General features: G+C 35.1%; 1 long non-coding RNA gene across 1 annotated transcript; it reads left to right on the forward strand.

The window, feature by feature from the left end:
• Nucleotides 1–1,821: 1,821 nt before the first annotated feature.
• On the forward strand, nt 1,822–27,927 carry LOC144312703 (uncharacterized). The gene is made up of 4 exons (XR_013378257.1): nt 1,822–2,066; nt 12,748–12,854; nt 25,493–25,603; nt 27,675–27,927. It is a non-coding gene; the product is annotated as an uncharacterized LOC144312703 (long non-coding RNA).
• The last annotated feature ends 36 nt before the right edge of the window (nt 27,928–27,963 follow it).

The following is a 27,963-nucleotide window of genomic DNA, read 5'->3' on the forward strand; positions in this document are numbered from 1 at the left end:
GTGGTATATCTAGTATTATCTCCATCTTACAAGTGAAGTCAGAAGGCCAGAGATAGTAAATCATGCAGCATCTCAGAACACAAAATACCAAGTAACAGATATAGGAGCTTGATCTTAGAGCTTATCTTATACCATCATACTCTTACTTCCTCTCATGTTTAAAAAAAAAAAAAAAAAAAAAAGTTTGCTTTGACAATGCATGAGTCAGCTTTCACTATATTATGCTGAAATAACAAATACACCCCCCAAGTCTCTGTGGCTTATAACAATAAAGGCTGATTTATTTATTGCTCATGTTAATGTCCCTTGTGGGTCAGCTGCAACTCTGTTCCATGTCCTTTTCTTTTTGGAATCCAGAGAAAATAAAATCTTCTGTCTTAGCTGTAAGACTCAAAACCTTTGTAGACATGACATCACTTCCACTTACATGTTACTGTACAAAGCTAGCCTTATTATAAAATTGGGTATCAATAGGGGAAAGAAATGTCCTCCTTTTACAAGAAGAGATACCAAGGAAAGGTCCTACTTGGGTATGTTGAGAAAGCAGGGGATATTTTTAACAAATAGCATAGCCTACAAAAGATATGTAAAAGAAACCTTTAATCTAGTCAGGGAGTCAAAGAAAGTTTGAGGTACTACTGTATTAGTGTTCCAATGGGTGAAATGTGATTACCTAAAAGCTATGGTCCACAGAGAACATTCCATGCAGTAGAAATGGCAGGTACAAATATCTTAAGATGCAAGTAAACACAGCCTTTTAGAAAATTGAAAGAAATAAGGTTGAAGTAAAGCCAGTGTAGACAGGGGAGACTGTCCTGAGATGGGTATGGAGAAGTAAGCAAGGGCAAGATTATACAAACCCTTCTAGGCCTCATGAAGGATTTACACATTTCTCTTGATAGGAACCCACTAAAATATTTTAAATAAGGGAATGTTTTTCCTAGTGATTTTGGCTGATTTATAAAAGAATCATTCTAGGTGAGCTTCACTAACCTAAAGATGTCTCCATCTCTCAGAGCTTTCTAAGGCTACTGTTCTAATTTTAAGAAGGGAAAGTAGAACTAGCTTTTCTATTGTTACCCCTAGCAGAGTTCACTATCAGATCCATTAAAATACAGTGATTCAGAACAGAGTCAGTAACTTCCTCCCTTCTCTCAGAAAGCAATTTCTATCCTGTCAAATTCTCCCCAGTCACAGGCATCTGCTTGTGTTCCCCTCTTGTCTTCCTGAGGAGCTGAAAAGGGAGCCAATGGTGGTGACATGGCATATCTGCACACGAGGCCCGTTTCCCTTTTAGTAAGGAGTAGAACTCAGCTGGGAATTGTAGTAGTTTAGGATAGGAACTATGTGCAAATTACTTCTTAAGTAGAGCATTCAATTCAGAAAAGGTGCATGCAGCATGTGCTTCAGATGTTTTTAGAAGAAATAAATGCCACCACCACAGTATCACAGTATCCACCGTTATATTCTGATGTGAACTCAGGTCTGTCTCAGGCATTCCTTGGAGAACTGTGTCATCCTCTGAGGAATGTGTGGCCCATCCTAAGCTATATTCCTGCTACTGGTAATATAGGTTTGTTTTATTTGTCTCCTCAGCCACTAACATTAACTTCCAGATGCTGCTCAGTTAAGAGGAAAACAAATGAGCAAAAGGAAAAGCACTCATTGTTATGTTTCAGTACTTCAATACCTGGGGAAAACTATCAGTCAATATTTGTATCAGCTGTAGAGAGCACGTTGTATTTGTTAGAATAAAGCAACGATAAAGCATCAAAATTCCAAATTCCACTCCACATTAACTGATCATAGATGCAAGTGAGCACTTCTAAGTGATCACTCAGGAAACCAACATCCTTCCATATTGTGAGTCTACTATACTTGAAGTCCTCTCATTAATCACTAGATAAGGAGAAAAAAAATGGAGGAATTCTCAGTGCACGTATTTTTATGAAGCAAGTATGGAAGGGAGCATGTTTGCTTCTGCTCACACTCCACATGCCATGAGCTACAACCCAGCCATATGGACACACTGAACTAATGGAACAGCTGGGAAATAAAGTACAGCTGTAAGTACAGGAAATAGAAGAAACAGATTTGGAGAACAGCTAAGTACTCTCTACCACATACATTACATCTTTACTTAATCTTAAAATTTGGAAATGAAATGGTAAATTTTATGTTACATATATTTTACCAGCACCACAACAGGAAATATTGGGGGAATAGGGTCTTCAGAAACAGTAAATTTCTGGTTCATTAAATTTTACTAAAAAATATCCTTTGGGTGGTCCTGCTCTTATTGTTGAAAGTGAGATTAAATTAACTTATTTTCCTGTCTTATTTTGCATAACACGGTTTGTAATTTTTGGCATCCAGATTGAGGGTCCAGAGGATGATTTTAAAAATCATTTAAAATAATACTAATTATAAGTGGTTTTATGATGTTTTTTTTCCTCAACATCCATTATTTTATTTTTACAACAAATATTTATTGATTGCCCATTATATTTAGAAACTAATGAGACAATGGGTACATAGAAGTAAACGAACAGAGAAGTCTCTAACCTGACCTTATGGAGTTTATATTCCTATAGAGGTAGAAGAATATTACACAAGGAAAAAAAGCCAGTTTATTAACAACTATATGATATTTTTTACAAAGCACATAGCCTGTCATGAGAATGTAGAGCTAGAAAAACAGCTGTAGTCTGTGTAACCAGCAGAAGTTAGCTGCAAGAAGAGGGAAAGTGGTGGAAGGGCATTTCAGGCACTGCTCCTACAAAGGCTCTAGTTGGGAAGGGGTGTAGCAACAACAGAACAACAGTGTGAAGGAGAGGGAAAGGGATAGGGGGTAATAATGGGTAATTAGGTAGGCAAGATTAAGCATTGACTTAACTCTAAAGGACTTTGGATTTGCCTCTGAGTGTAGAGTAGAGCCATTAAAATTCTGGAACATGGTATCAGTTACAATTCAGAAAGAAGACACCAGTAGTTCTTTTTGTTTTGTTTTTGTTTTTAAAGTTTTTATTTAAAATTTAATTAACATGCAGTGTATTATTAGTTTCATATCCTTTAATTCAAACTTAATAAAGACCAAACTGACCCAACCAACCTGGCTCTGCATTATACTCACAGATCCTCCACCCACTAATAAACTCACTAAAAAATTCAGCTCCCATTTCCCCAAAATCCACATCTAATTGATGGATAAACATCATTGACTTTACCTCTTAAATACCTCCAAGTCTCTTCACTGATCTCCAAGACTTCAGCATTATCAATCTCTGTTCGTCTTTCCCTGGGTTGTTCTAACAACCTCTAATTTGTTCTGCCCTTCAGTGGTTTGTTCTTACTCTCAGGATAAATTCCAAACTAAAAAAAAAAAAAAAAAAAAAAAAAAAAAAAATTAAATAAATAAATAAATTCCAAACTATATGAAATAGCAGAGATGAGACACTTTTCCAGCTGGTCAAATCTCTCCTTTCTTTTCTCCAGCTACAGGCTTAGCCAGTTTGTGTTTATTTCATAATAAGAATTTCAGTATTAATCACAGAATAACGTTATTTTCCCTAAGAAGCCTGCTTGGCTTGTTTTTCTGTGGCACATCTAGCCATTTCTTCCTCTTGGAATCCACAGCTCTGTGTGTATTCCTCTTCTGTAAATTAATTTAAAAATGTGGAGAGTTGTATTGATTGCTGGTCTATTTGATGCTATTAAAATTTTTAAAGAATTTTGCTATGCAGCTTGCTCTATGCTCTATTACAAATCTGAAAGCAATTCCAAAATAAGGAATATTCCCAATTGATTCTAGAATTCATATTTCAACGTTAACAACTCACTCTTCCATTATTTAGAAATCTTGTCTTTGAACTTCATAGAAAGAGTCTACCAGATAAAGTCATTAGCCTCATGTTAAGGATAATTGATAAGAATTAACTGATAACTTCTTATATAATTACTAAAAGTAAAAATAAACTTTTAAAAATGTGATTTGGCAATATATTTAGATAGCCTTTAAAAAATTCATGCAACTTATCTAGTAATTTTATTTCTGGGAATCTATCTTAAGGACCTCATCAGAGTGCATAGAGATATTTATGTAAAAGGATATTTACCACAATGTTATTGGGTATACAAGTCTGATTGCAGTGAATTGGGGGTAAATAAAGATGATGAATTTCTAAAATGGATTATATAGTCACTTAAATTAGTGGTATTAGGAGAATAAGGAATATATATAAGCAACCAGAAATGTGAGATTTATAAAAATACAAAAAGTAAGATCCCATTCCTTTTTAAAAAATGTATATAGTACATAGTATTGAAAACATATGCATGAAAATAGACTGGAGAAAAATGTACCAGAATACATATAATAATTCATCGTGATGAGATAACCATGAATTTTCTTTAACCATTGATTGATTTTATAATTTGAAAAAACAGCCAATAAGTACATGTTATCACTAGTTGTATTTTGTACCTGCCCACTTTCCCATGATTTCTTCTCAGAAATTTGTAACTGTTGACACCCTACTGAAAGGTCAGCATGCTACATAACCCTGAGCCACAGATTGCCCTAGATTTAGCCCTATATATTGGGGGGTTAGTTACTGTCTGAATAGAAAACAGAAACTTGACAAGCAAGATATTCCACTTGGAATTTTTAAAAAAGATGAATTTATCTATTTGAGAGACAGAGAGAGAGAGCACATGCACAAGCAGGGGGAGGGGCAGAAAGAGAGAGAAAAGCACTCTCCATTGAGCTCAGAGCTCAACCCAGGGCTTGATTCCAAGACCTCAAGATATGACCTGAGCTGAAATTAAGAGCCAGAGGCTTATCCAACTGAGCCACCCAGGTGCCCCTTCATTTGACATTTTAAGAATACAATATTGAAGGTTTTAGCATTTGGAACCAAAGTACAAGTGTTATAATAAAGAAAGGGGCAATGGAAACCAAAGAAAGTAAAAGAAAACTGCTGTGATGATGTATTAAGAGCACAAAGAGGGAGAAGTAATGATTTTACATTAAGAGAGAGATTGACTAGGCAAGACTAGCAAGGCTGGACTGCCCACCATTCAGCTCCTGAGCTGACTCTGTTTCTTAAAGTTTTCCTGTTTCTGTGATCCCTGGCTATATAGTGATCTCTGTACTTCAATGCCCATGAATATGAGACATACTATGTCTCATTATAATAAATTCCCTTTCCCTCCTTCCTTGAGGTTACTTTGTTACTGTTCCTTGCACCCAGAATAACTCTAAATAAAATAAGCCTTTTCCAGTTCATGTAGGCAGGATACAGAACTACGATTCATTAAAAGATCTAATGATTCCCCATTTTACTGACTTCACCTACTGTTATTTAATTTCACTTGTCACATAGAACTTTAGCCTTGCCTTATAGCATTTAGGATATTTGACCTTGCAATACAACTGTTTCTATACCATAACCTCCAATAGAGGGCAAGGTCCATGCCTTTGCTTTTTAAAATTTTATTAATTTTATTTATTTCATCCACAAAGATGTGTTGTGTTAATTGTAGCCATTCTGACTGGTGTGATGTGGTATCTCCTTGTGGTTTTGTATTTCCCTGATGCCAAGTGATGTTGAGCATTTTGTTCTGTGTCTATTAGCCTTTTGTATGTCCTCTTTGGAGAAATGTCTGTTTATGTCTTCTGCCAATTCCTTTTTTTTTTTTTTTTTAAGATTTTATTTATTTACGAGAGATACGGAGAGATAGAGAGGCAGAGACACAGGCAGAAGGAAAAACAGGCTCTATGCAGGAGGACCGATGTGGGATTCAATCCCGGGACTCCAGGATCATGCCCTGAGCTGAAAGCAGACGCTTAACTGCTGAGCCTCCCAGGCATCCCTTCCGCCCATTCTTTGATTGGATTATTTGTTCTTTGGGTCTTGAGTTTGATAAGCTCCGTATACATTTTGGATACTAGTGCTTTATCTGATAAGACATTTGCAACTATCTTCTCCCATTCTGTAGGTTGCCTTTTGATTTTGTTGACTGTTTCCTTTGCTGTGTAAAAGCTTTTTATCTTGATGAGGTTCCAACAGTTCATTTTTGGCTTTGGAGATGTGTCTAGCAAGAAGTTGCTGTAGCTGAGGTTGCTGCCTGTGTTCTCTCCAGGATTTTGATGGATTCCTGTCTCACATTTAGGTCTTTCATCCATTTTCTGGATGAAAGTTTGGGAATTTATTTTTGTGTATAGCGTAAGAAAATGATCTAGTTTCATTCTGCACGTGGCTGTCCAATTTTCCAAACACCATTTGTAGAAGAGGCTGTCTTCTTTCCATTAGATATTCTTTTCTGCTTTGTTGAAGATTAGCTGACTGCAGAGTTGAGGGTCCATTTCTGGGTTCTCTCTTCTGTTCCATTAATCTATGTGCCTATTTTTGTGTCAGTACCACACTGTCTTGATGACTACAGCTTTGTAATATATCTTGAAGTCCAGAATTGTGATGATTATGATGCCACCTACTTTGGTTTTCTTTTTCAACATTCCTTTGACTATTAAAGGTCTTTCTGGTTCCATACAAATTTTAGGATTATTTGTTCCAGCTCTGTGAAAAAAATGTTGATGGTATTTTGATAGGGACTGCATTGAATGTACATATTTCTCTAAGAGGCATAGACATTTTAACAATATTTATTCTATTAACCCATGAGCATGGAATGTTTTTCCATTCCTTTGTGTCTTCCTCAATTTATTTCATGACTGTTCTATAGTTTTCAGAGTACAGATTCTTTGTCTCTTTGGTTAGGTTTATTCCTAGGTAGCTTATGGGTTCTGATACAATTGTAAATGAGATCGATTCCTTAAGAGAAGTTAAGAAATGCAACCAATTTCTGTGCATTGATTTTATATCCTGCCACTTTGCTGAATTCCTATATAAGTTACAGCAATTTTGGGGTGGAGTCTTTTTGGGTTTTCCACATACAGTATCATGTCATTTGTGAAGAGTGACAGTTTGACTTTTTCTTTACTGATTTGAATGGCTTTTATTTCTTTTTGTTGTCTTATTGCTGAGGCTAGGGACTTCTGGTACTTTGTTGAACAACAGTGGTGAGAGTAGACATCTCTGTCATGTTCCTGACCTTAGGGTCAAAGCTCTTAGTTTTCCCCATTGAGAATGATATTTGCTATGGATGCTTTGTATATGGCTTTTATGATATTGATGTATGTTCCCTCTATCCTTACCCTGTGAAGAGTTTTAATCAAGAAAAGATGCTGTACTTTATCAAATGCTTTTTCTTCATCTATTGAGAAGATCATATGGTTCTTGTCTTTTCTTTTCTTAATGCACTGTGTCACAATGATTGATTTGAGGATGTTGAACCATCCTTGCAGCCCAGGAATAAATCCCACTGGGTCATCGTGAATAATTCTTTCAACGTACTGTTAAGATCCTACTGGCTAGTATCTTGGTGAGAATTTTGGCATCCATGTTTATCAGGGATATTGGCTTGTAATTCTCCTTTTTGGTGGGTCTTTGTCTGGTTTGGGGATCAAGATAATGCCAGCCTCACAGAAAGAGTTTGGAAAATTTCCTTCCATTTCTATTTTTTGAAACAGCTTCAGAAGAATAGGTATTAATTCTTCTTTAAATGTTGGGTAGAATTCTCCTGGGAAGCTATCCAGCCCTGGACTCTTGTTTGTTGTGAGATTTTTTATTACTGCTTCAATTTCCTTGCTGGATATGGGTCTGTTCAGGTTTTCTATTTCTTCCTGTTTCAGTTTTGGTAGTTTATACATTTCTAGGAATGCATCCATTTCTTCCAGATTGCCTAATTTATTGGCATATAGTTGCTCTTAATATGTTCCTATAATTATATTTCTTCAGTGTTCACTTTGATGTCTCCTCTTTCATTCATGATTTTATTTGGGCCTTTTTTTTTTCTTTTCTTTTTGATAAATCTGGCCTGTGGTTTATTGATCTTATTAATTTTTTTCAAAGAACCAGCTCCTAGTTTCAATGTTTCATTGATCTGTTCTACCATTCTTTTGGCTTTTATTTCATTGATTTCTGCTCTAATTTTTACTAATTCTCTTCTGCTGAGTTTAGGCTTTATTTGCTGTTCTCTACCCAGGTCCTTTAGCTGTAAGGTTAGGTTGTGACTTTGAGTTCTTTCTTGTTTCTTGAGAAAGGCTTGTATTGCTATATACTTCCTTCTTAGGTCTGCTTTTGCTGTATCAGCTGTGAAAACAGGTGGTGTTTTCATTTTAATTTGTTTCCATGAATTTTAAAAAATTTTCTCTAACTTCCTGGTTTATTCATTCATTTTTTTTTTAATAGGATGCTCCTTAAGCTCCATGCATTTGAGTTCCTTCCAAACTTCCTCTTGTGATTGAGTTCAAGTTTCAAAGGATTATGGTGGGAATAATCTGCATCTTTTGGTATGGGCTGAGACCTGATTTGTGACTCAGTATGTGATCTCTTCTGGAGAATGTTCATGTGCACTTGAGAAGAATGTGTATTCTCTTGCTTTAGGATGGAGTGCTCTGAATATATCTATGAAGGTCATCTGGTCCAGTGTGTCATTAAAAGCCTTTGTTTTCTTATTGATCTTCTGCTTAGATGATCTGCCTATTACTGTGAATGGGGTGTTAAAGTCCTCAACTATTATTGTAGTATCATCAGTGTTTCTTTAATTTTGTTATTAATTAGTTTATATAATTGGTTCCTCCCATGTTAAAGGCATAAATATTCACAATTGTTAGATCTTCTTGTTGGATAGACCCTTGAATTATGATATAGTGTCCTTCCTCATCTCTTATTACAGTCTTTGGTTTAAAATCTAATTTGTCTTGTATAAAGATTGCTACTTTCTATGGATGTCTGTTACCATGATAAATCATTTCCCAGCCCTCACCTGCAATCTGGAGGTGTTGTTGGGTCTAAAATGAATCTCTTGTAGACAGCATATTGACAGATCTTGATTTTTTTTTCTTTTTATCCAATCTGATATCCTGTTTCTTTTGATTAGAGCATTTAGCCCACTTACATTCAGAGTAACTATTGAAAGATAAGAATTTAGTGCCATTGTATTACCTATAAAGTCACTGATTCTGTATATTGTCTATTCCTTTCTGGTCTATGTTACTTTTGAGGATCTTTCCTCACTTAAAGGATTCCTTTAATATTTCTTGCAGGGGTGGTTTAGAATCACAAATTCTTTTAGTTTCTGTTTGTCCTGGAAGCTCTTTATCTCTCCTTCTATTCTGAATGACAGCCTCGCTAGGTAAAGAATTGACTGCATATTTTTCTCATTTAGCACCCTGAATATATAATATCATGCTAGACCTTTCTGGCCTGCCAGGTCTCTGTGGATAGATCTGCTGCCAGTCTTATGTTTCTACCCTTGTAGGTTATGCTGTCTCATGTTGGTTTTAGAATTTTCTCTTTGTCTCTGAAATTTGCAAGCTCCACTATTATATGTTAAGGTGTTGACCTATTTTTATTGATTTTGAGGGGAGGGTTCTCTGTGCCTCCTGGACTTGAATACATGTTTCCTTCTTTAGATTAAGGAAGTTCTCAGCTACAATTTGCTCCATTTTACCTTCTGCAGCACCTTCTTTCCTCTTCTTCTGGGGCCCCAGTTATTTTAATATTGTTTCACTTTATGGTATCAGTTATCTTGTGAATTCTCCCCTTGTGATTCAGTAGTTGTTTATCTCTTTCTCAGTTTCTTTATTCTCCCTCATTTTTCTTCTACTTCATTAATTCTCTCTTCTACCTCATTTATCTTAGCAGTTAGAACCTCCGTTTTTTTTTATTGCATCTCATTAACAGAATTTTTTATTTCAACCTGATTAGATTTTTGTTATTTTCTTTCTCCAGGAAGGGATTCTCTAGTGTCTTCTATGCTTTTTTCAAGCCCAGCTTATATTTTTATTATCATTATTTCAAAATAATGATCCAGTCATTACCAGTCATTACCAGTCTGCCCCATTTCACGACCTGAGCATCTTTCAGAGAAGGATGTCCTTCATCAGCACAGATTTCTAAAAGTTCCAATTTTGCGCTCTACTGCTATATCACTCTCTGGTATCTGGCTTATAGAGGCTCTCTACCCCCACGGTTTATCTTCTAATACATCACCTCAGATTCACTTCTTTGCACTTTCTACCTTCCAAAAAGTGATCCATTTTCGATTTGTAGGGTTGTAGCAATTCTTTTCTTAGAGCTCTGGTTGTGTTCACAGGTGTTCAGAATGATTCATTAGCTATCTAGGTGAATTCCAGGGGCCAGATGAAACTAGGATCCTCTACTCCTCTGCCAACTTACTCCCTCCTAATCATTACTCTTTTAGTTGGGAAAGCTAGATAGTATTCATATGTTTCAAAGCCATTTCTATCATATTTTATCTAAAATAAATTACTGGGAAGAAATTCTGGTCTCAATTGGGTCTTTGTGACTTTTGAATAAAGTATTTTGCCATTCTCATTTTCCTCTTTATTACTGCTGAAGAATTTGCATTTTGCTGTTCATGAGAACTAGAAACATGCTGTATGAAATGTCACTAACTACTATTTGGGTGCTACATGCAAAATTTACAGGACCAAGCATACAGTTCTGGTACCAAAGTAGTTTCACATTAATGTTTTATAAAATGTAGATAGTTTAGGATTGTGGTTTTTTTGTTTGTTTGTTTGGTTGGTTAGTTGGCTTCAGCTTTATGAAAAGGGTTATTTAAAAGCTTCTTCAGGCACCTGGATGAGTCAGTTGGTTAAGCACCTGACTTTGGCTCAGGTCATGATCCCAGGGTCCTGGGATTGAGCCCCACTTTGGGATCCTTGCTCAGTGGAGAGCCTGCTCTCCCTCTCTCTCTATTCCTGCTGCTCCCCCTGCTTGTGTTCTCTCTCTGTGTCAAATAAATAAATAAAATCTTTAAAAAATAAATAAAAAATAACAGCTTCTCATTTGGGCCTTACCCAAATTTAGGAAACACAGTTGATAAATTTGGGAAGTGATTCATACCACTAGGTTGCTGATTAAATACTGTAGTACATTTGTATTCTTACCTATTATAAAGCAATTAAAAAGAATGGAGCTGTATGATGGCATGAAAGATGTTCAAGATATGTATATCTATATCTACAGATCTATAGAACTCTTATTTCCAGAGAGAGAAAACTAATTGTATGTACCTAGTGAACATTGTAAATTGCCTCTTTTCCATCTGTATGTTCTTCTTACCAGAATCCAAATTGTCTTCAGGAATTTACATTCTTCTGTGTGTCTCCATGGTTGGTGGCCCTACTTAAGATTCTCTAAAACCTTCTTCCTTGACAGTAATTGGTTTAAGAATGTGATCCAATATAGCCCTATGTCCTATGAGAAGGAGTTGCTGGGGATCTTGTAGTAAATTTCTTCTTCCCTTTTTGGGATTGTTTCTGAAAGCACTTCTGTCTTTCTTAAAATGTTGCTATATGTGGATATAAGACCCAAAACTGCTGAAGTCATTGCACTTGAAGCTCAATGCACAGAGGAGGCATAGTTCAATAAGAAATTCAAGGAAACATGGTCAGAAGTACTGGGTTAGGTGAACCTTGAAGCCTACATTTATCTATACTTTCAGTAAGGTAAGCCAATAAGTGTCCTTAGTTACAAGCTAATTTCTTTTGTCTAGCCTGTTGTACTTAAAACCATCTTGAGGTTTTGCATGTTTATGTGTATGGATGAGATTCTCAATTCATTGAAAAAATGGGAAGAATACATATCAATTAAGAAAGGTAAATAATGGAGGGGTGCCTGAGTGGTGCAGTCAGTTTAGTGGTGACTCTTGGTTTCAGCTCAGGTTGATATCTTAGGGTCATGATCTCAGGATCATGGGATCAAGCCCCATGTTGGGCTCCACACTCAGTGGGGAGTCTGCTTAAAGATTATCTCTCCCTTTGCTCCTCCCCCTTACATTCTCCCTCTCTCTAAAATAAATACATATTTTTTTTTAAAAGAAAGGAAAATAATAGAAAAAGTGGGTTTGGGAGAAGGGAAAGAGGTCCTCTACTTTTTATCTATACACTTTATGGACATAAATGAATATTTAATAATATTGAATTTAAAACATCAAATAAAATAGATATATTAAGAATAATTTATCTTCATTAGTATGCTGTCACTGTTCCCTTAGAAAATCACACTACCATCTTCTGATTTCTAATAAAATTAATGATGAAGTGATCAGAGTTCATTAATGCATACTTGAATACTTTTAAGTTTTAAATGTTGGGAGCATGGTATATTTGAAAGGAGACAAGAGCCAAAGTCAGGAGATTTGAATTTCTCTCCTCTTCTGGCCACTAATTTAGGTACCTGGCTTCACATAAGCATAGGACTAAATGAGCCTGGTTTCCACCATCTACAGAGTGAGAAGAATGGACTCAAACTTCTATTCAAAAGATTTTCCACTCTTCCCTGATTTTTTTGGCCCTAGCTTATATTGACAAATGAAATATTTTTAGCTAAAGGCAAGGAAAGAGACCAGATGAATTGATAGGTTTATTTCCAGTGATACCAGAATTGCTATATCTTGTGGCAGATAAGGGGTGATGAGAAAAAGCACATAGAAACACCATTTATTTCATTAACTTATTTATTCTCAGGTTAATGCTCTGCAGTAGTCATTAAAATAAAGACTGCAAAGAAGTTGGGATGCTTTATCTATAAATTAATTTATTGCCTTATAGTTTTATAATTTCATCTCTATAATGATATTTTCTTTCATCAGGTCAAAATGTATTCACTTTACTCAATACTAGAAAAACAATCTGATTAAAAAATGAGCAGAGGACTTAAATGACATTTTTCCAAAGAAAACTCACAGATGGACAACAGGTATATAAAAAGATACTCAACATCACTCATCATCAGGGAAATACAAATTAAAACCACAATGAGATATCACCTCACACCCGGTGGAATGGCTAAAATCAAAGACTAAGTGTTGGTGAGGATGTGAAGAAAAGGGAACCCTCGTGCATTGTAGGTAGGAATGTAAGCTGGTGAAGACACTGTGGAAAACAGTATATAGGTTCCTCAAAACATTAAAAATAGAAATATCATATGATCCAATAATTCCTCTATTGGGTATTTACCCAGAGAAGACAAAACACTAACTCCAAAAAAATATATGCACCTGTATGATTATTTTAACATTGTTTACAACAACCAGAACACGGATGCAACTTAAGTGTCCATCAATAGATGGATGAAGAAAATGTGATATATTTGTGTACGTATGTATGTATGTCTCTATATATATGTGTGTGTGTGTGTGTATGTGTATGTGTATATAGATCTATGTACACATACATACAATGGAATATCACAAGGATGAGATCATGCCATTTAAGGCAACATGGATAGAGCTGGAGGGTATTATGCTAAGTGAAAGAAGTCAGACGAGAAAGACAAATATCCTATGATTCCATTCATAAATTAAATCTTAAAAAAGTGAATAAACAAAAAGCAGAATCAGGACTATAAATAGAACAAACTAATGGTTGTCAGAAGAAAGGGGTTTGGAGGTTTGGCAACATGAGTGAAGAGGAGGGGGAGATATAGGCCTACAGTTATGAAATAAGTCATGGAAATAAAAGCAGAGCATAAGGAAAATAGTCGATGGTATTGTAAAAGCAATGTAATGGGACAGATGGTAGCTACACTTGTGGTCAGCACAGCATAATGTATAAGCTTGTTAAATCACTAAGTTGTACACCTGTCATTAATGTAACATTGTGGGTCAAATATACTCAAATTAAAAAAAATTAACACAATAAAGGCTATCTCTTCTGACTATAAAAAATATACTCACTTTATTCTTAAGCATTAACCCCCTCCATTTTCCCTTTTATATGTCTTTTTTTTTCCTATTTTATTACATGTCCTTGAATAAAAGAGTGGGTCTTGAGAATGACAAAATGAATCCTTTGGCAATCATCATAGTTGTTCAGTTACATTTTTATCATGCTCTTACTCAGAACAAGTTTAGTAAAGGGAAATTTATGTTAGCAAAAATTAACATATTCCAACTATATTTTCTACTCCCCTGTCATTTTTTCCTAAACAAATAAATGCATTTATATTTGATTAATTATCCAAATAATGTCTGACTATAATGTAATTCGTTGTTGGCTATTTATTCTTTTATGAAAGAATAATTGGTGCTAATGATTTCTTACAAGATGATATTTTATAATCTTCAAATATGGTTTAGTATACTTTTTCTTAGGAATTGAAAATTCTTGAGAAGTAGTTCCAGGGAAATAAAGTCTCCAATGTATAGATGATGAAGTGAAAATCTTAAGATGCTAATTATTTTTCCTAATTAGTTAACTAATTATATGGCAAGTCAGCCCAGATTTATAGTAAAATGAGATTCACTGCATATTCTGCTTCTTTTTTCCCCATCTTTTTGGCCTCATGTTTTCTAAAGCACCATTCAATTTATTTTCTGGCAAAAAAAATTAGGAAATTAGAATATGTACAGATATTTGAGAATATGAGTAAAATGTATTTCAGGTGAGAAAATACAACTATTTCAGTTTACAATACACCTGTATTCACAATTAACACTTGTTTCTCATTGTAGTGGTGCTGTCAGACCCGTAGGATGATAGGAACACAATATACTATCTGGACTCCAACAAAGTTCTCAAATAATGCACAACTGTCACATGCACTGGTGAGAGCGATGTCATTGACACTAGGAAATGATCTGAAGTTCTTTCATGTGCCATTACAACCTGGTTAACAGAGAACACATGTAGGGCAGGGGAGGGCTGCACCCAATAGGAAGAGCAAATCACCCATGTCCTCAAATATCCCATATGGTGCCCACCTGCCACTGATCCCAAAAGATTAGTGTAAAGATTCTGTCAAGAATTTGCCTTATTATCAAGTTGCCTGGCATGTGGTGAAGGAGGACTGCACTATTCTCAACTTATTTTGAGACACTTATCTGAATGCAGATAACAAAGAACCACCAATGTCACCGAATCAAGAATTGCTAAAAGGGGCAGCCCTGGTGGCCCAGCGGTTTAGGGCTGCCTTCAGCCCAGGGTGTGATCCTGGAGACCCTGGATGGAGTCCCACCTCAGGCTCCCTGCATGGAGCCTGCTTCCCCCTCTGCCTATCTCTCTCTCTCTCTCTCTCTCTCTCTCTCTCAATCTGTGTGTGTGTGTGTGTGTGTGTGTCTCATGAATAAATACATAAAATCTTAAAAAAAAAAAAAAAGAATTGCTAAAGGATTTCATCCTCAGGAAGCTGTGATTTGAGTCTACCTAAGGTCTTTCTGATGCAAATTAACTAGATTGATAACTCCTGGCTGTCATTGCTACTAGAAGCAAATAAGAACGCAGTCAGGACTCACAAAGTAGTTATAAGATTTAAGGACCCTTCTGTGTGCTACTTTATTTTCTAAGCTGGTGAAAACAGCTACCTGACTTTTGTGACAGGTAACTAAGTTTTCTGCTAGACTTTCTGTTCAATGGAAACTTCATTTAACCAGATGCCTATTCTCAGCATTGTTTAAGGCATTCTCTCTATGCTTATACAGATTCTTGATCTTTTTGCTTTCTTGGTTTTGATGAGTGTCAGTGGGGGGTAGACATTTAAACTATGTATTCTGTGTAGAGGAAATTCTTAAATAGTAATGCTATGTGCAGTGCTAATTCTTTTGAAAGGTTAAAAAAACCCTCAATGTGCCTTATATAACATGATCTATTTATATTCTGTCACTAAGGAGAGTCAGCTGCATTTATGTTTGGGGTGAATAGAACAATTTATTTGTACCTTCTCAACCAACTGATCACTACCAGTTTACCCAACTCACTGACAACACTGTTAGGTCACAAGAAGTTATGAGAAGCATTAAAACATTTGGAACTGAGTTATGTAGCATACAAATATTTAACATAAAAATTCCAGGAACAGAGAAATGTAAGCACCAGAGTTTCTGTATCTTCTTCCAGTATCAGTTAAAATATTAAGTTCTGTCAGAGGATATTATGCATGACAACAGTTTCTAAGAGACTCTTGCATTCTCAGTCCCAAATTGGATGCTTTCAAAATTGCTTCAGTATTTCCAGCACCTGGTAGTGTGACTACTGACACCCACGTGAGTTCTTTTAACCAATAGGAAGCTCTTTGACTATAAAGCAAAGTATTGAATTGTGACCGCAATAGAAAATTCAGGAAGGGGGAGATAACTATTTTCGATTGTGTAGCTTCTGAAGCCAAAATCTGACTATGATTTCCTAAGACTATTAATCATACCTCCTTCATTTATGTGTGGAAACCAGCATGATGCATCAAATGTCACTATATTTACATCCCTCTCTTCTCTAGGCCTCTCAGTGCTTGGATCTGCTCTTACTACGTGTTTGATGTTTATCATATACTTTCTTCTGCTTTAAGATTCCTTATAATAGAGAACTTGTTGAATGGTGCATTATATAGAGCACATTACATGCTATGTTTCCATAAATCATTACAGCAACTTTATGCAATAGAGACTATTGTTATACCCATTCACAGAGGTGGAAACTGAAGTTTGAAAAGTTAAGTAACTTGCTGAAAGTGATGCAGCATGTAAGTTATAGAAGATTTGAGTCCTGACTACCTGCCTTCAGTTTCCACATTCTTACTCTCCTTCCTTCTTCCCTCAATTTTCTCCCTCTCCTCCCCAACATGACTGCAAAACCAAGGTGCTAGGAGTCAGAAACAAGAACAAAGTGAAGCTACTATCTACATAATGGAAGTCATTGACAAGATTAAAAATAAATTATTTCAGAATTGGACTTTATTTCCATGCTTTCTATCTTTTTTTCTCTTTCCTAAATCTTATAGATAGGAAGACGCCACTAATGTATACATGGACCACACAGTTCTCCTCCACCTGGCTGCAAAGACCCTGGAAAACCTAGCATGCTGAAAGGCACTGCAAGGCTTCCCATATTAGTCAAACATTCATTACACAAAGGGGCACTCTTTGAAGATTTGCTATTAAATGCTTTAAGTCCCTTTTTGTGTCATTTCATATCTCACTAATGGGTTTCAGTTTAATTCGGTTTTATTTATTCTTTGCTTATTTTATTACAGTAAAAAGGTGCCATTTAAAACCTCACAAATTACATACCTCTTTCTATTTCTGTTGGGTAGGAGTTTTTTGGTAAACCTTACAAAGCAAAGTGTAATGAAAAAAGGCCTGTGATTCAAGAAACTAATACAAAGAAAAAAGTGCTTTGAGAATGTAAACATAAACAAATGAAGATTAAATCGGCAGAGTGTATTGTCATAACCACACATTTTTAAGACATCAAATTACATATAATTTTAAATTCTTCAAATTAGGGGCACCTGGGTGACTCAGTGGTTGAGTGTCTGCCTTTGTCTCAGTTTGTGATCCCAGGGTCCTGGGATCAAGTCCTGCATCAGGCTCCCCAGAGGGAGCTTATTTCTCCCTCTGCCTATGTCCCTGGCTCCCTCTCTCCGTCTCTCATGAATAAATAAAATCTTTTAAAAAATAAAAAAAAATAGATTCTTCAAATTTTTATTTAAGGACGGCAAATAGTTTTAAACGTACTATATTTTTCCAACAGAATGATGCTCAGGTTGGTGTTTTTCTTAATCTCATCTTTTGTATTATTTAGACAATATTTGTATTATTTGTAATATTTGTATTATTAAGACACAATAAATGTTTTTATAATACCTATTTCCATCTCTACCAGTTAAATTAAGAAATAAAATAAAATAGATAAGAACTGGGTATCGTAAAATTATTTAAATCAGAAAACTTACATTTAACCCAGAAATTTTATCAAACTAAAATGATAGGCTAAAATGAATATATTTACCTTTAAAATAATCTAAAATATAAGAAATTTTTAAAGTTGCAAATATAAAAAACTGGCTGTAAACTTTTTCATAATTTCAAAGCTCATGTAGTCTTAAGACTTTCTCTACAGTATAAACATTATTTGAACTGCAATGAGCCTAATAAGGAAATTGTACAAAAAGGGGTGTGAAGAGTCAGGATATAGAGTATTTGCATAAATTTGCATCACTTACACATCCAGAAAAATTTCACTCACCAGCCAAATTTAGTTGAACAGATGAGAGCATTTTGATTCAAGCTCCAATTTCTAACTGCAACATTTGCTTTGGAGAGCCATGTATCCTTTTCTTATAAGGGTTTTTGTTGCTTTTGCACACATATCACAATCTACTGCACAAATTTTGGGGAAGGTATTTGTTTAATGCCTATTTTCTTCTTTTGCAATAGTAAATACCGCAAGGGCAAAACCATTGCCAAGTCTCCCTCTGTATCTCCCGGTGCTCTTTAGTGCTGAACATATAGTAGATGTTCAATAAATATTTTTAAAAATGAACAAATGAGTACATTGGACATCTCATTAAACTTCTCAGAAGGAAAAAGCAGATCATATACTGGCCTAATTTCAATCCTTTTATTCCAATGCTATGCTGGTTTTTTGATGATTCTGGCTCATTCTGATGACTAGGAATAATAACATGATTTGAAGTAATCTGAACTGAGCAAGGGAATTAGAGGTAGAGAAATACAGAGCATAGCTTTGGCTCAGAATAGATTTTGAAACTGTTTAGACAAAGCTTAAGTTTGATAAGTTAATATTGGAGTTTTTATTGGTACTGTAAAAATGTTTTGAACTGTGCTAAAGTTTAGATTTCAGGTTTGAGGATGGTTATTTTTTAGTTAATTTGAATTAAGTTTCCTAGTAATAACTACACTCTAGCATGGTTCTTAGAGCAAACCCATATGTGTGTGTGTGTGTATATATATATTTGTATATATGTATACACATACAAATGTACCATTCTGGGGCTCCATGCCTATCTTCTCTGGAGTCTGATATTGTCATAATAATGTAGGAGGGCACTTGGGTCACTCAATCTATTAATGTCAAACTCTTTATTTCAGCTCAAGTCATGATCAGGGTTGTGAGATAGAGCCCCGCACTGGGCTCTGCCTTGGTCATGGAACCTACTTGAGATTCTGTCTCTCCCTCTCCCTCTATCTCCACTTGCCTTCTAATTAAAAAAATAAAAAGACTGGAGCACTTTGAGGGACGTGGGTGGCATAGTCAGCTAGTTGTTAAGTGTCTGACTCTTGGTTTCAGTTCAGGTGGTGATCTTAGGATTGTGAGATGAAGCTGCATGTGGGGCTCTGTACTCAGTGCAGAGTCTGCTTTAGTCTCTCTCTCACTCTCCCTCTCCCCTCCTTCTCCTGCTCTCTTCCTCTGATAAATAAATCCTTTAAAAATTAATAATGGGGGAGACAGAATTGGGGGGCCTCTGTACACATGGAGTTACTGCTGCATACATCCTTTATATACTACATGAAGACAGAGATGTTTAATTCAATGACCTAGGTTTCTTTTACACTTTAAAATTCTGAAAAAAAATCTGTATAGCCTATACTCAACAGTTTAAAAGGTACACATCTACATTAAAGTATGACAAATAATGTCTATATATCCAAGATTTAAATATATACCAACTTCCAGATATAAACAATATTGTAAATGCTGCACTGGTTTAAAAAAATAAAAGAAAAAAAAATAAAAAAAAAATAAAAGATTTATTCTATCTAGTTATATAATTTACTTCTTCCCAAGCTGTTTTATTAACTAAGTTAATTTCTGATTTACAGAATCAATGAAATATCTCTGTATTAATTTCTAATGCCTAATTTCACTTAGTATTCCTGAGACAAAACTTAGAATTGCCTCACTGGGCAATCTCCATTCTTTACCACCATCTTCAGCCCTATCTAAATGAAGACTAATTTGCACGTCTCTTCCTTTAGAAGTGAGCAAAGAGAATAATGAACAATAATTAAGTAATGAGTTCAATTAATTAATACATAAGTTTTAGTTGTTCATTTCTTTTGTTTTACTGTTTTCTTCCAAAGTCCTCTTTTCAGAGCTCTGGAGACTGGCCAATTTCCTATTTTTTCTTTTACATCTCTTCTCATTCAAACATGCAAATGTGTTATTGTGTTGCTTACTTTTAAGCATTTTGCCATTTTTCAAACTGAGCCTGGACTCAGCCATAAATATATGCTTCAGCATATGTGAATCCCAGGAACCACCTTGGGTCACTACCACCCACTGTGACCTCACTCCTTCTGAACTCACAGTGTGTGAACAACTTGTGACACTCACTTGGCAATTAATCATGCCTGCCTTGTGACATTTCTGATGATGTATATTTAACATCACATAGTTATATAATTTGTCAGTGTATCCACACCCAGCCACCTCAATTGAACTGCAAGCTCCTTGAGGCAGATTCAATGCCTGTCCTACAGAATGCATTGTAAACAAGGAAAACATGTGCTGATTATTGGATTGACTATATGCATTTAGTTATGAAGGAAGTCAAGTAGCATGAACAATGAAAAGTTAAAAATGTCTTCCCCTAATCAGATCTCCCTGGTTATATTAGTGTTTAGGAAGGAATTGTGACAGTTCTCAATAAAGAATCCATAGATGTTTTTACCTTTGAAAAGTCAAGACCAAGAATGAGGTATGAAATACCATAGGATGAATATTATGCTTTATTTCTTTAGATGACTTGATACATATTGAGTCCAAATCTTTCTTTTTTTATTTTTAAAAAAGATTTTATTTATTTATTTATTCATGAGAGACACAGAGAAGCAGAGACATAGGCAGATGGAGAAGCAGGCTCCTTACAGGAAGCCTGATGCGGGACTTCATCCCAGGACCCTGGGATCATGACCTGAGCCAAAGGCAGACGCTCAACCACTGAGCCACCCAGGTACACTGAGTCCAAATCTTTCTACACTAAGATGCTATCTCCTAGAAATGGTGCCTGGTTAAGTTAAGAGTGTGAATGCAATAATGGGACCAAAGTCAAATAAATTTGAGAAAAATTAGCATAAATAACATTAAACAGATTTTTACCCAGTCAGAATTCACAGAGCTTTTTAATATTCTCATACTTCTCAAGGTATAAGACAGAGAATACAGTATACCTCTTTACCCAAATTTGTGTAAGCACAGATTTCTTTTTAAAGCATCTTACAATATATGTGTGCCATAGTAGTCACTTTTAGAAACCCTGAGGTAGAAATTTCAGGCACATCTTATACGATTCATAGTGCCTAAAAATGGGTTATCAACTTCAGGGGACAATTTCTTATTTGGGGAGCAAAAGTCCAATATTAACTTGATTTTGGTTGTTCACTCTTTTAGTCCTTTAAGGTCTGCAGCAGATCCATCAGTCTCTCCTATGTGGCCATTTCCTCCCACTGTGTTATGAGGTTGATGCATTTTGATATTATGTTATTGCTTTTCTAAAATTAATCTCATTTAACCAAGTGGATTTTAAGAATCTATATCTTTTCTTTTTCTTCCACTGCACTATGATATCCTCTGTAGACTGTGTAAGCATGTCTGCTTGTATTGAATAGCAAGCAAGGTTAAAGAGAGCAGATCCATACCAAAGTCCTACTCTACAGCCATTAGCTGTATGATCTAACTTGTTACTTCCCCTTCTAGATCTCAGCTTCATTCTCTGAGTAAAGATCAGAAAGTATAAAAATTAGAAGTCTTAGTAAACTATAAAATGCTTTGCACATGCAAGGCATTTTTGGTCATCTTACAATTAATTTCTTATATTTATTCATATTTCGGTTAATGAGAAATGGGATGCCTGGATGGCTTAGTGGTTGAGCATATCTTCCTTTGGCTCAAGGCATGATCCCAAGGTCCTGGGATTAAGTCCCGCATCCAGCTTCCTGTAGGGAACCTACTTCTCCCTCTGCCTGTGTCTCTGCCTCTCTCTCTGTCTCTCATGCATAAATAAAATCTTAAAAAGAAAAACCTGCTTAGTGAGAAACTACTAATAGTTAAGTCTGGAGTGTCAAACAGGAGGTGGTAAAAAGCATAAGGGAAACTTCTACATTATACCTCTGTGAGCTTTTACAAATTTTATTATTTTATTCTAAATCTATTTTTCCAAATATATATTTATATATATATATTTATATGTATATTTGGAAATATATATAATATAAACTCAAACCAAGCACCATCATAATATCTGTTATTTCAGGTGACACAAGGCTAAAACTATAACTTAAACAAATGTGGAACTTGCAAGTGCAGGACTAAATATTGATCAAAATGTTAATAGCCTATTCAATTCTTTACAACTCTAGACTAAAAAGAGTGAGCTAGTGCCATATTCAAAGGGAAATGCACAAATGATGCCAAAGCATAGTTCTCATCTTTGTACATCTTTGATGGGAGAAGGCAATGTCCTCTCCATTTCCTTTTATGGATTTGACAAAAACATTAATCATAGCTTTTGTTTGTACTATGAGAGCATCATTTTTTAAAGGAACCTCTTGTGTTTCTCACATTCAGATGCTAATCAATTATGTCCTCCTTTGCCTTTGGATAAAAATCAAACAAAACATCCATTAGCAAATTATCTTCATTAGACTCTGGGGAAATGTTGAATAACACTTTTAGAGACTCACAGTGCTCCCAGGGGAGACAGTCGTTAAAGCAGCACTGATGGTGGAATTAATATTAGCAAAAATTTACTCTTACTACTGAAGATTTTAAGGACAAATGGTATTTTCATTTCCTGAGACAGTTTTCTTTTCTCAGATTAGTAATAGACTTTTTCTACGTAAAAAGAAATACTTTTGTAGAACTGAAGAAATCAAGTCTGCCTTACAGCTTATGTCAAAAAATTGGTTTATATTTTGTCAATGTTAATAAGAAAATTACCAAATAGATTTTCTTCTAAAATTATAAACATCTATATGTATAATAAATTAATAAATAATGTAAATATCTGTAACTCTGGATGGACTTCTTTGCAGCACCAGAATCAGGTGTTTATCACAAAGTCTAGAATATGTATTTTTTTTAAGATTTACTGCATTTTTAGAGATTTTTTAAAAGATTTTTTTATTTATCTTAGAGAGAGAGAGAGAAAGTAAGCAAGCAAGCAAGCATGGTGGGGAAGTGTAAAGGGAGAGAGAATCTCAAGCAGACTCTGAGCTGAGCACAGAGCCCAATGCAGGGCTTCATCTCATGATCCTGAGATCATGACCTGAGCTGAAACCAAGATACTTAATCGATTGAGCCACCCAGACACCTGTATACTTACTCTATTTTAATAATAATTTACTTCTTCAAGTGCCTTTGGCTTTCAACTGCCCTCACATTTTTCATTTCTATGCATTTCAAAAGATGTTTGGTATTGAAGTGATGTAAGCTTTATTAGAATTAGAGAAGTGTTTTTCAATATAAATAAAGTGACACTCTTACAAGAATTTGTCCAGGCTGGGGCCTTCAGAAACACTAATTGTTCAAAGAGCTACAGATTTCTTATCCTTTAAGGAAAGTCATTCCAAAGCCCTTCTCATCTTAGTTCAGGCTTATAACTAAACAATCACAATCCTACTGTAATAAAGATCTTTAATTCCTGACTGTTCTCTTTCATATCCACCCTATCCCCTCTTTTCTCCACCTCACATCTATTCTATATCCAATGCTTAAGCTGCTTCATTTATGTCACCAGTATCCTCCCAAATTTTCCATGTTCTACCTCCCCCCAACTTACCATAGGATGAAGCTAACATTTAAAACATTTAAAGCTCCTCTAGATTGTGACTTTCCTGACTTCACTACCATTTTCTCCTATTCCTGGTCTACACCAGGGCTGCCAAACTCACGCTATACTTTTCTGATTTCATCCCTTTGCTCCATGTGCCTTTTATCCTGCCTCTTTAATCCCTACCACTCTACATATGTCCATATTTCTAGGAAGAGATGTTGGGCATTTTGAATATCACATTACTGAGAGCTGTATTTTGTTGTTTTCTTTACAGATTAATGCACTTCATTTGGCTGGAAGTAAGTTACTTGCAGAACATCTGACTCCTTTTAAAACTTGTTTTTATGGTTTTTTTGAACAGATCTGTTGTAGTCTTACAGCTAGTTTAGCGTTCCTACAAAATCTTGTGCCCTTTGCCGGATGGCCTGAGTGTTCAAAAAAGACTTCCTCTCTCATTTCTTGGAAAAATCCCCTGAGCTTTGAGTAAACTAAAAGAGTGTTTTAGTTTACAATTCCCCAGTTATTTTTTTCTCACTCTTGTAGAGTTTCATTCAAGGTACATCCATTTTAGTATTCAATCACAGACACACGGCAACCCCTTTGTGGATTTATGATGTTGTTTTCTCTGTTTAGTTCTCTCCTTTCTGGTGCTCTGACCACAAATATCAGCTGCCTCAGGCTTCTCAAACTCCAATCTCTGTCTACTCAACTGAATAATTTGCTTGGTTTCCTTATTCCTATACTCTAGTCCAGAAAGTACTCCCAGAAAGCCAAGGTAATTGTATGTAGGTTCACCTCACTTTTTTCTCTTTCTTCTAATGGCTCATAGTCCCATAGAGCATATTGACCAATGTCTGTAGCAGGTGATTCGCTTTTTCATTTCCCATTATGGAATATCACATCTGGTTCCAGTTATTCCATCATGACTAGAAATGCCATACCTAACTTTAAATAACATCTAGAGTCTCAATTATTTGTTTGGTTTGGGGAGGTGGTATAATTTTCTATTTTTATTTTATTCACTGATAAAAGTGAACTGTCAGAGACTATCATGTTTACCAAAAAACTCACTTTTTCCCTGATATACTTGCAGTAAAACGTGGCCATGTGATTGTCTTCTGTCCAATAGACTATGAATGAAAGTGATGATAGACACTTTGGAACTTGTCCCATTAAATACAACCCAGTAGTCCTTTACCCATTCCCTGTCTATGTTTATTGGATGAATGCAGAATGCTCCAAGGACTTGTAAAATGGGTTCACAAAATGGAAGGCTGACTATGAAGCATATCCACATTGGATGATTAATAATAAATTTACTATATAACTCCCTCATCTTTTGGGGTTGTCTGTTTCAGCAGTTTGTCTACTTTGACTGAATGAGTAACAATAACATTAGAACATATTATTATTTTGTGCCAATGCAATTAAATAAAATTAGAAAATATATTTAAATAGATATACTAGATAAGTGTCATTAATGACAAATATTATTATTATTATTATTATTATTATTATTCTTACTAATCCTACTATATATCTTACTATTTTAGTAAGATAATGATATTTTAAATTAACATCAACATGCTAGATATTTTATAAATACACAAAAATACACTCAGTTTTCTAATTGTACACAGTCAACAAATGTACATAAGTTTTAAGATCTTGAGTTATCCTGTAACATTTTAAATTGCTTTTGAATAGGAAATTTGTTCAGTAAGTGGGAACTATTCAAAATGGGGCTTTTAAGCATGGCATTTATAGGTTCATCAAAATCATCTTATCCTTTGCTGTGCCTAATATAAGATATATTCTGCCTTTAGGTACTTGGGTCTGAATGGGCTCTCAGACTTAATATTTGTACTCAATATGGTCAGAACAGTCATCTAGAAAACAAAGTTGAGAATTCTGTGCTCATAAAGAAGCTACTGAAAGTAAGTAAGAATCAACTCTGATGGTCTATGAGCAGAGAGGAATAATTATTTCTTCTTATAACTCCAGGCTTTCTCCTTGAGGCGTATTTTCTATTATTAGCAATTAAGTAGACTTTAGAATGTCACTTGAATTCTCCATCTCAGCACTGCACTTGGATGATTAAGCAGCCAAAAGAGTTAGTAATGATCTAAAGTTGATTTTAATAACAGCTGTGTTTTAGGCAAATCAGGGTCAGGTGGGTGTTAAAGAGGGTGGAAGTTACCTTAACCTGCAGATTAAACAGGTTGTAAAATATGATCTCATACACAAGGTGCAGGCTGCCACTGCACATCATGCTATGCTCCTAAGTCCCATCTGATTCATTACAGTTTCCCCAACAAGTGAACATCTTGAACACACTGCAAAAATCCTGGCTGACAAAATCACCTCCTGTTTGTGCTATGGTAAAAATCATGCATTTACCAGCCAGATTATCAAACTAATTAGTTGTTAGTGATGCTTCCAATGTTGGCACTTTATTTATTAGTGATTCCCTGTATTTAGCTTAAGTAAGAATTTAAGAAACTGTCAGAAAAGTATTTGTTTATGTCTTAGAAAAATCTGTTCATGTTAACCAGCTTGGATAACAAGTTTTAATTTTTCATATCTTAGGGAAAAAATAAACATTTTTCTATTAACTAAAAGAATAGTTTTCCAACATTGGTGCCCCCTGGTAAATATTGGAAAACTGCCATGTCTCTCAAGAGTCACTGAAATGGAAACAGGGGAAGAGAAGGTCACAAACAGTCATTTGGGATAATTTAATAACACTTTATTTCACAGGATGCTTAGAAAGTACATATAATAATAATGATGCACTGGAGATCATGTGTCTTTATATTTAAACAGAACAGTGAAATATGTACATATTTATGTAATATGTAGAGCCTTTTACATGTATGTTATATATACATGTATATTTGTGCATATGCATTATAATAAAATATATAAGACTATTACTATGGATCTCACTTAGAGGGCTCAGCAAAATTATCTAGTCTAAAATGTTCTGCAATTGTCCTAAGTCCACCTGTCTGTCTGTCTGTCTCTCTTTCTCTCAAATTCTGTAGAAACTGAGCACATCAATGGCCTAACAGCTTGAGGGTTATAGTCTTTCCTCCCAGGTGTTGTTAGTCTTATCTACCATAGAATTATATATATGTATATATATATATATATATATATATATATATATATATATATATATTTCAGATTCAAGAGCTTTCAATTTGATAAGATTTTATTTTTCTTTACTAAAGTTTCAGCAACTTCCTACCATGTGCCATCATTTTTCTAAGTGCTGGAGAAAAAATGGCAAAGAAAAACAGTCAGTCCCTGCTGTCATGGAAGATGCAGGCCAGTAGAAAAATAGATGGGTTCAAAAAATGCATACGAATACTTAAAATTGATAAGTGCTATGAATGGCTGATATTTGATCATGTGAGAGTATAGAATAGTCAAATTTTCCTGAATAAAGTAAGCCAGAAAACACCTTTCCCAGAAATTAATGATTAATGATTGACTTGAAATCTATACAAAATAAGGAATAAGGCAAAAAGTAGATGAGAAGTTTTCCAGAGAACATCCATGTGCAGTTTACTTTACTGAGAGGAAACTGATGTTCTTGACAGGGATTAAAAACTATCTTTACAAATAATAAAGCTTAAGTCTAAATATGGAAAGCAAAAAGTAAGGAAAACCCCAACTCATCTCAAAGTATGCTTTTTTTTTTTTTTTTTTTTTTTAAAGTCAATATGGTCAGTTTTAAAGATGAAGTTAAATTTGGGAGGCAATGTTTCTTCTGGTAGTATGCATTTTATTTGTTTTACATCCATTTGATTTCAACTGTTCTTTTTGATGACAATGATAAAAATGCTAGTTAATAAAGGTAGCAAATCAGGTAAAACTTAGAAAAATTTTCGTTGTTAAACATTCATGCTCCTGTATTAATGCTCAGCGGGATTCTATAGGACTTGTATAGGGGATTGGATTTTAAGCATTTACTTTGCTCACAAGATTGTTTTTGGCAAGTTTCAGGTCATCCATAATCCAAGATGTAATATTGGAAGAGAAATCCACAAGTTGACTTTAAAGTCACTTGGAATAATTAACCTTCAGAAAAGTTTTTGACATTGATCCTATATGATAGTTGCTACCTGCAGAGAAGTCAACAGGGCTTGCCACTAAGAAGCACCTACTCCAACACAGCAAAGTCCAATGATCTGTTCCCATAAATGCTTCACTGGGTTTGTGCTACCTTACATAGCACTTTGAGGTGGCTGAATGAAGGACACTGAATAATAAAATTTACTTTATTCAA

The sequence above is a fragment of the Canis aureus genome, chromosome 4 (assembly GCF_053574225.1).
Source record: "Canis aureus isolate CA01 chromosome 4, VMU_Caureus_v.1.0, whole genome shotgun sequence".
Classification (NCBI taxonomy): Eukaryota; Metazoa; Chordata; class Mammalia; order Carnivora; family Canidae; genus Canis; species Canis aureus.